Source organism: Fukomys damarensis, unplaced genomic scaffold (genome assembly GCF_012274545.1).
Source record: "Fukomys damarensis isolate Sample0158 unplaced genomic scaffold, DMR_v1.0_HiC HiC_scaffold_37, whole genome shotgun sequence".
Classification (NCBI taxonomy): Eukaryota; Metazoa; Chordata; class Mammalia; order Rodentia; family Bathyergidae; genus Fukomys; species Fukomys damarensis.
Window position 1 is genome coordinate 66,811,924 of NW_022900949.1, and position 9,008 is coordinate 66,820,931.

Consider the following 9,008-nt stretch of genomic DNA (forward strand, 5'->3'; position numbering starts at 1 on the left):
AACTCTCTAGTACAGTCCAAAGATAAAATAAGCCCTCAAAAACCCTACCTTCTTTGAAATGGACATGGAATATTTGTGAAAAATGCCTCAATATGTTATTAAAAATAGATATCGAACTATAATTATTTGAAAACTCACCAACTCACCAATACTTTAGCATTTGCAACATCCACAAATAGTTTCTGTTCCCTCCCCCTTGGACTAGGGCAGCTCTTTGTGACTGAATTCTACCTAAATCTTTATCCTTTTAGAGAACATTCATCTCTGAGTGGTGCACCATTAAAGTGTCCTGCTAAAAAGGGCCCGATGGGGCTGGGGATTTAGCTCAGTGATTTCACCACCTGCCTTGCAAGTACAAGGGCTGGAGTTCCATCTCAGGTACCAAAAATGGGGGGGGGCATGATGGTTGTCATTTAGCACACTGCCTTGTTTCTGGCCTTTTTATGCTTTTTTTGGGATGACAGGGCTGGACACTCACATTTCCCATAGAAACATGTCACCCGAGTTCCAGTGCAGATACCAAATGAGAAGCATGCAAGTAATACTTCAAATCTGGAGAAGAGACAGAGCATGTTCTTGCTGTAGTGGTGCTGGTGACAGAGTAGCGGTAGTGGCTTGGTGCCACCTCAGGCTCATTTCTCCACGCTCCTCTCTGTTTCCTCGGTTTGGGGCTGTGCAGTGGCTGTGGTTTCAGCAGCAGCTGTCTGAGTTTCTTTGTAATCTCCTAAATCTCTCTATTAAGTTCCTTTCTACTGCAAATATTTAATGTAGTTCTGTTTTTATGACTAAGCTCTAAAAAATCATGGAGTGTCCTTACCTACAAATCTAAATGTATACAGCCCATCCTGCTTGTACCAGAAAAGAGATAAGGCAGAGTCTAAGGCCCACCACTGCTGGGATACATTGTCTCTATTCTTATACTACTTTGGGGGCCAGTGGACAGGGTCTGTACTAAGTAATCCCTACCCTGTCGAGGATTCAGGACTAGAGAGATGGATGTGAAAATCACTATTTGTTCTTTAATTGTAGCTTATTATAAGCAAGCCCAAAGCCTGCGTTCACAGGTAGGGATATTGTGCTATGAGTCTTCCCTAGGGAGACAGATTAAAATCATGGTACAGGCCTATGTCCTCAAGGAGATACCATCTACTGGTGGTATAGTTAAAGACCGAGTGAGACAATGTAAATATTGGAAATTTAACTCTGCTAGAACTAAGGTCATTATTTTCTTGTCTAAATAAAAGGATGATGCTGCACAGTGCCCCCCCCAAAAGAAGACTATGTCTTCATGCTATGCCAAAGAGAACGCCTATAACAATTATTACTGGATTTTTACATTTAAAAATGATGACTCAATGCAATAGCAAATGTAAATTTAAAGGTGGGGGGAAAGTACTTCCTTTGCTCTATTGGAATTCTTTCTATGCCAGCAGAGAGCTTATGTCTGAGAAGATATCCAACAGAGGATTGCAATCAGATGAGAGGGTCCTCACACTTCAGACAAATCAACCAATAGATACCCAAAGATCAAGGAGCAGAGGAAAACAGAGACAGATTATATTTTAAAATGTACCCATGACAGGCTTTAAGTGGATATGGTAAGAGGGTGGGGGGGGCTTTACTGTGATTTTCAAAGGAAGAAATGGACAAAGTTCAGGATTATCTAATTGAGTATTTTCAACAGGCTCTCACGTAGGGGTCTTCCTCAACTGCCTTGTTTCTCATTCTGAGATGATTAGGACAAGAGAAGATCAGCCTGGAGTACAAAAGTCCTATGGGCAGGGGTTTGTGCCAAAAATAGATGGTTCATATAGATTAATATATGTATTATTATTAGTCTACAGCCATAGACCCTAGCAGGAGTCTCAGAACATCAACATAGGCTTGATTTAGTGAGAAAAGTCTCAGCAGATATAGAGTGGCTAAACTTCTCAATTTATTTATATGGATAATAAAGTGGGCCATGTAAAATGCGTATTCGTTGTAAGGCAACAAAGGCATCTATCACAAATGAAGCAGAGCTTAATCTCCTGGGAATGAGAGCTGCAAACCAGGAAAATGCAAAAGATAAAAGTTTCCCATCCCCTTTCTCTCTGAGACCAGGTAGTCGGCCCTAAGTACTCGTGGGGGTTGTCCCCAGTACCTCCCTACAAGCACCAAAATCCACAGATCCTCGAGATCCTTGCATAAAATGGTGGGGCTTTTTACATCTAATCTATGCACATCCTCCTTTTAAATCACCTCTCGATAACAGGATACAGTGTAAATTCTACATAAATCATCACTGTGCTGTTTAAGGAATAACAGAAAGAAAGTTCAATACTAATGTAGTTTTTCAATTATTTCCCATCTGTAGTTGGTTGAATTCACAGATACAGGGCACTGACTGCATAATATTCATCTCTGATAATGGGCTATGCTCCACAGACCGCCTTTTTTGGGTCAACATTGTCAACAGCTAAAAATTTGTGGCCTAGGCCCGACTCGCTTAGAATCATTTAGCTCATAAGCCCACTTTCATTTGATCATAGACTCTGTGTCCTAGAAAACATGCTTAGCTATTGGCTAAGTAACAGACTGATACCTGCTGGAACAGGTGTTGACCCTTGATCCAATCAATAATGAGAAAAGATGATAAAACAATGTGAAGAGAACAAGAGACCCATCACTTCAGCAAGATATGAATGTGGAAAAAAGAGGCAGTAGATAGTTGGGAGGGTAAGGCAGGCACCTTGGAAACCAGCAACAATTGTATGTTCCTATTACTTGGAGACCGGCTTCTCAATCAACTCGGTGGACTGAGTGATGTTGTTTTTCTTGGTTTATAAGAGTTGCTAAAAACTCTATGAGGCTTTCTGGCCCTTCCTCTATTCAGGAGAAAGATGGTAGTGAAAAATGCTGCTCTCTGAATATCCCCAGCTCTCTGCCTTTCCCGGCACATGGCATGATTTCTGTCTCCTGGCATTAACTGAAACATAGCCTCTAATCCATGCCTTTTGTGCATCCAGTGCTAAGCACTGTCACTCCTCAAAGGCAACCTCCAACTAGAAACACAGCTCTCAAATACTGATCAGTAGATCAGAAGCAACAGAATCAGTTCAGTAACTCACTAAAATGCAAGTTAAGCTCTAGAGTATTGATTTAGTAGGTTTATAATAAATCAGAATATTTCTACTTATTTGGTTTTAAAACTTTCCCTAGGTGATTCTGATGCACAGAATCTCTGGACTCTATCACCCTGCAGTCCTAACTTTCCTAATGTGAACTGTGTAGGAGGGCCTGGCTCTCTGGATCCCTAGTTCCAATTTCAGCAATGTCTACCCCTGCTCTTGCCAGAAGCTATCAGAACATTGGTAAGCTGGACTCTACCACACCCCCTCTGTGTACATAAGCATTCAAAATCCTTCTTCAGCTTTTACACGTCTGGGTTACAAACATGTTGTTCATTTTAATTACAACTTGTACAAAGGAATAAGATGTGGTTTTGAGCCTGTTCAAGTCAAGAGCTATGTCACAAGTGGGCTATGTCAGTAACATGGACCAGACCCATTTGTATCTTTCCACAAGGTCAGAATTTATTTAATAACATTCCACTGATTGTTTCCATTTCATTAGCCTTATCTGGCTAAGTACTCAAGACTTACTCAGTAATCAGTATATCAGGCAATCACAGTTATTTTATTTGAATCTTAATTACTAATATCAAGTCACACACCACACTTCACACAATAACACATAGGTTACAGAACAGCTAGAAAGGGTTTGCAATGGCTACAGGATTAGAAGAGGCAGAACTAAAAGCCGAGGCAGGGAGGAGAGAAGTGAAGTCACGACAGGTAACCAGGTAAGATTACAGACCAGGCAGAAGTTCTCCACAGAGAGCACAGAGTTGGTACAGAGCCTGAATTTGAATGGCAGGCAGTTCTGGTGAGCCATGTATAGCAAGGGGTTCAGCTAGAGGGGAGACAGACACCCAGAGTTCATAACAGACCTTGTGGACATTATGACACATTCAGTGACACATCTGCCTTGTGGTCTGATGAAATGACAAGTCAGTGTGTTACCATTACTGTACTCAAGGCTGTTTCCTCTGTGATATGATCCAGGCGAGGAGTGAGCCATTAAAAGGATAAACTTCAGGGCCAGAGATATAGCTCAGTGGTGCTGCTGCCCTGCCTTGCAAGTGCAAGGTCCTGAGTTCAATCCCCGGTACCAAAAATCAAAAAAACAAAAAACACTTCAGTCATTTGTAGGAAAATGGATGCATCTTGAGACCATAAGGCAGTGAAATAAATCAGACACATAAGCCTAAATATCATATGGTTTCTCTTAGAGGAGAAACGCAACATATAAATAAAGAGCAAAATAAAACACAATGGTATGTAGGAAAATAGACCTTTTGCAAAAGGGAAGGGAATCAAGAGATGGAAGGAGTAGGGAGAGAGGAATGGAAGGTGATTAAGAAAAGAACTGAGATGTGCATTTAGCTGCACTGCCTCCCCACAAGGGGTGTGATCATTAAGTACTGCAAACATGTAATCAAAAAGGGAAAACTGAAAAGAAAATATTGTCAACCGAAGTAAAAAGTGGAAAGAAACAAAAAAGTAACGTTCTTAAATATTATGTCAGCTACATGTGTAAATCAAATGTGATCTACAGCTTCCAATTTTCTATATTTGCAATCTTTTAAAAACAGTAAGGACAAGGGGAAAAACGAGAACCGAGACCTGTCATGTAGAGGTACAAGATGCCAACGATGAATGTAACTGTACTCTATCCCTAAATGGACCAATAAACTCAATTGAAGCTGAAAAAAAAAAACCAACAGTAACATGCAAGAAATGTGTATTTGTTCTGACGCAAGAAGTGTGCAATAGGCCATATGAGCTTGGCCAAAATAAATATGCATATAATTTTCTGAACATGTATAATTAACGTATCATTCATTAGAATTAAAGTAAAGAAAAAAATATAGAAATGTAAGTTTTCTTCCTAGCGTCAATTCTGGGTTTATGGAAATACCTGATAAAGATTATCTTCTATAAAACGAAATAAGAGAGAAGACAGAAAACCATAGAACTTCAGAGGATAAATGCTGGATTCAGACTGCCTGGAACCAGATCTTAGTTCTGCCTCTTATTCATTAAATGACCTCTATTATCATCAGTTGGCAGTCTCTTCCATTGGCTTCTGCCTCAGTTTACCTACCTGCAAAATGGGGATAATTTATCTCATAGAGTAGCTCTGAGAATTTAATGACTTAATTATGATAAAACATTTAGAACGTTATGCCCAGCATATGGTAACCATGCATAAGTATTTGTTAAGTAATGCCTTTTGTTTTGCCAACACTTTAAATAAAACTTCTTTAAAACTATTTTTGAAATATCATACAAGGCATGCTAATATGAAAAGAAGACAAATCTTGTAAAATTTTAACTAAATGGAACCAAATTCATAGCAATACTTCAAAATAGACTAAAAGTCCATTAAATGTTACTGCTGACAATGATTCCTCCACTCTTGGATTTATCCCAGCAGGAGGAAGTAAAGGTTAGGACATGTGTGTGTGTCATGGCAGGGTTAGGCTAGATGTCTTCTGAGGCCTCTTCCAGGTACAGAAGTATCTTACTTAGCAATGAAGCTCATGGAAAACTGAACTCTCTCCCCAGAGTTCATAGCATTTTATGAAACATAGGATTTCCTGAAGCCCAACCAGAGGCTTCAAATTGAAGAGGCCCCAGTTTAAGGTTAGAAGAGTACTTTCCCAGAATTAAGTGTGGAACTCCAGTCTGGACTTTGGTACTACAAAGTTGTACAATCCTGGACAAATCTCCTCTACTCTGGTCTCTAAGGTCTTTGCATAGTCAGTATCCCTCTTATATAATAGTACAAAGACATTGCAGAGCTTTAAGCATAGAGTTGGCTTGGAAGTAGGTAAAAAGCTGCACATATGGTTTACATTCTCAGTGAGGTTATTTGTTGATTTAAAAAAGAAATGTCACCACATGCTCAAACTTTTAAAAAGCACAGAAGATTGTATAAAAATAAATTTATCCCTCTACCCCTGACTTTCCTATACCCTAGTTCTCATTCCCAAGGCCACCAGAGATACTATTACTTCCCTATACACTTTTTTCAAAATCACAAACGGTAGCAAATATATGTATTATTTTACTCCTTGTTTTTCTATTAAGCATGATATCTTAGAACACATTTCATACATTATATAATGAATAAAACTATCCCCCTACAAATAGACACTTGTATTTACAAAACACTCACCAACATTTTTCTAGTTGGAGTACAACTAATCAAACACTGTGCGCGCGCGCGCACACACACACACACACACACACACACACACACGCCTCTTTGTACAGAAAAGCCTGATGACAGAGTACATCATTTCTCTGGGGATTCTGAGACTTCATAAGAAAGGTAAAAAGGAGAAAAAGCATGTTTTTTTGGTCTGTAAAAACTAGAATCTCATTTAAAGAAAGTTAATCTGTGTGCCTCAATTAGATTTCTGTTGATTTACTTTATCAAGAAAGTCTTTAGTTTGCTTCTTTCTAAGTCAAAATTTATCACAAACCCTTAGGAGTCATAAGATGATCTCAAGACTGAGAAGCTGCTTGTGGTTCTTATTCCTGAGTGTCATTAGTGAGCCAGTTTTCAGCAAAACAACACTACCATGTTTGGCAGGAAACAAACCCCCAACAGATTCCATTTAAAATACTAAGCAGACCTTATGAAATGGATATTTCAGTCTGAAATATGTTGGCTCAATTTATAAAGGAAACAAGGATTTTATCATTTTCTTCATTGGAACAGATACAATAAATAGTTTTTTTTAATCCTAAACAACACTTTGAAACAAGTAAACTGAGATTTGGAGGCAATCTAACTTTAATTTGTGTTTGGCCAAGAAGCGAATATGACTAAGAAAACACTCATATGGGTCACTGTTCTCTCTCTCATAAATTTGCTAAACCATTTTCAGTATAAACAGACAACATACCAGAAAGACTAAAATTCCAAGAGATCATGTCAGTATGAAGAAGTATCCAGCACATTTTATTCCTTTTGTTTAAGAGATCATAGGAGGGATGTGAGGGCATGGAAATACGTAATTTGTTATAGATCAGTGATTTGAATCTTCCCATAATTTATCTGGTTGTGTTTATAAATAAGACCCAATTAATGTAATAACTTACATTTCACTGGCTCCAGCTTGAGACACGTCTAGTGGAGAAAAAATAGCTTCCTTCTACCCTCCTTAGGTGTTTTGGGTGGGTTATGAATTAAATTCATATAAAACAGATGAACAAGAGAAAAACTACTTTCATTATGTACATTCACAAAAGTCCCACAAAAAAAGACTCAAAGAAGGACCAGATTATTAAAAATTATAGTGTATCCTGAGTTACAGAAAGGAATAGGTACTTGAGGTTTCTAAAGATGGGTGTAGACTCAAATTTGAGGAAAGTGAAGAAAAGAAAAGCATGACAAATAAATGTTGCCTTTTCGTGCAGATAAAAGCCTTCCCAGTAATAAAACTGATCTTCAGAGCAGCTCACCTCCTCATGTCTTTTAGTGAGATAAGTTTTCTTTCCTAAAGGGTAACTATTTAGGGCTACTCCTTTGTCTGTACTATCTCAAAATAACCAGCTCAAAATAATCAAAATGGCCAAAGGCATATAAAGAAGTCGATTATAGAGTGGAATATTTTATATTTTGGGGCGGCAAGTCCTAAGCCCCAACACATATATCTCATGAAACATTTCCTGTCTCCAATCAGATACTTGTCCCAACTCAGAAAGATTCTTTGCGCTTCCAAGTAATGCCTCTCATATATTCAGATATGTTTTTCCATGGCCTATAATCACCATATCATACTGCCCAAGAAACAGCGAGGCAAGAGAGTGGTGGCTATGTTCTGCTCTGCATACCCCACCCCTGCAAAAGAAGCAACCTCACAGGACTCCAGAAGCCTTTCTGGTGCCCTCTGACATCCACAGAGTGCCGTACTCAAACACACTCCTGGAAAATGCTTAGTTAGTTCTAAGCTCCACGTGATAATCTGCACACCACACCGTCTCTTCGTACACACTGACCTAACAGTATTTGCTGGAAGACAATCTCATTTCCCCAGGCCACCCAAGGACTAGCGAGGATATCCAATATCTCAGGCAGATGTCAAGCTGTCCTCACCACACTGGGACCGCTCCACCTCCTAAGTATGCAGACAAAGTCTTGTTCTCCAGCCAGAAGGCCTCTTATTGAAAGCAATTCATCAAACCTCAGAGTAATCCAAATCCTGCTCAGTGTAGTTCAGGATGGGCTAGGACCATACTTTACTGTCCTTTGCTCCTCACCCCACACACCTGGACGGCCCTTCTATCCCTTCCTCCTCATCAAACATATTATATATCAGAATTTGTCTTTATTTTGTGCTAATTAGCAATCATTTTGATCCTATAATATATTTAACACCATCACGCATTTAAGAAGTTGTCTTAGACATACAGCTCTCTACAGAGGAAAATAATTTTTTTCTGGAGTCTCTGGGTTTTAAAACATTCATGTATCAATTGTTCCCCTAATAATTGTTTCCTTGCATAACTTCACAGTGTTCAGTTTCACAAGATGCACGTGCTCCAGGCCCTTGCAGCATTTTTATTCTAACTCATTCAGCAGCAAGATATTTTGCCTAGTGACTTCCCACTGTGCACAGGGTGCCTCACTATACGGACCCACGCTGTAGAATTGTGAGTCACTATTCCCTAGAGCACGCTCTGCCTTCACATACCGCCTACGTTTTCACATATGGTGGAAAATATTTTGATGAAGAGTTGCTAAGGATTTCTTTGTTTGATTTTATTGGCGTCTTTGAATCACTATTCTAGCTTGCCTAAATGGTTCCTTATCTTGTTATAATTAGCCCAAGTATCAAGAAATTGAATTGTTAAATTTGGAAATGTTCAAGCTCGGAACTAGTCACAAAG